The 931-nt window shown below is 43.4% G+C and overlaps 1 non-coding gene across 1 annotated transcript; it reads left to right on the forward strand.

The window, feature by feature from the left end:
- Positions 1 to 452: 452 nt before the first annotated feature.
- On the forward strand, positions 453 to 559 carry LOC127090119 (small nucleolar RNA R71). Its single transcript, XR_007791651.1, has one exon. It is a non-coding gene; the product is annotated as a small nucleolar RNA R71 (small nucleolar RNA).
- Positions 560 to 931: the final 372 nt, after the last annotated feature.

Genomic DNA, 931 nt, shown 5'->3' on the forward strand with positions numbered 1-931 from the left:
ATTCGGATGATTCTTCCATCCAGGCAGGGTTGTAAGTGTTTGCAAATGGGTTACCTTGGGCGTAATTCACTTGGTCGGTGTTCAGGTCGTTCAAAAGGTTACACTCCGCCGATTCGTGTCCTTTAGATCCACAGAGTTTGCACTCTGTGTGGGCTACTACTGTGGTGTTAGTGTTTGTAGACATATGTTCGATCCTAAGGGCTAAAGCGTCCATTTTCGTCTGAATCATGTCTAGAGAGCTTATCTCATGTATTCCACCTTGGGTCTCCTTTTTCTCTATTGATGCTCGTTTAGTTCCCCATTGGTAATGGTTTTAGGCCATATCCTCAATTAGGTCACAAGCTTCAGGGTAAGGTTTGTTCATCAGCGCGCCACCTGCGGCAACGTCGATGCTCATCTTGGTGTTATAATGGAGTCCATTGTAGAAGGTATGAACAATCAGCCATTGTTCTAGGCCATGGTGTGGGCAGACTCTTAATAGCTCTTTATATCTCTCCCAAGCTTCAAAAAGCGATTCTCCTTGGTTTTGAGTAAATCTAGTTATTTGGTTTTGAAGAATAGCAGTCTTACTAGGGGAAAATATCTAGCAAGGAATACTCTCCTAAGGTCTTCCCAGGTAGTTATTGAATTAACTGGAAGTGAATCTAACCATGAACGTGCTCTATCCCTGAGGGAGAAAGGAAATAATCTCAAACGGATCACATCTGGTGAAGCGCCGTTAGATTTAAAGGTGTCGGCCAGTTGGATGAAAACTTTTAAATGTTGATTCGGGTTCTCAGTAGCGAGACCCGCATATTGGTTCTATTGCACTAATTGCAACAAAGACGGTTTTAGTTCGAAATTGTTAGCAGGAATAAGGGGGTTTACTATACTCGAACTAGGTTCCTCGTCAGAGGGTTGGGCAAATTCCTTAAGAGGTCTTCGGTCACGA

Source organism: Lathyrus oleraceus, chromosome 5, assembly GCF_024323335.1.
Source record: "Lathyrus oleraceus cultivar Zhongwan6 chromosome 5, CAAS_Psat_ZW6_1.0, whole genome shotgun sequence".
NCBI lineage: Eukaryota > Viridiplantae > Streptophyta > Magnoliopsida > Fabales > Fabaceae > Lathyrus > Lathyrus oleraceus.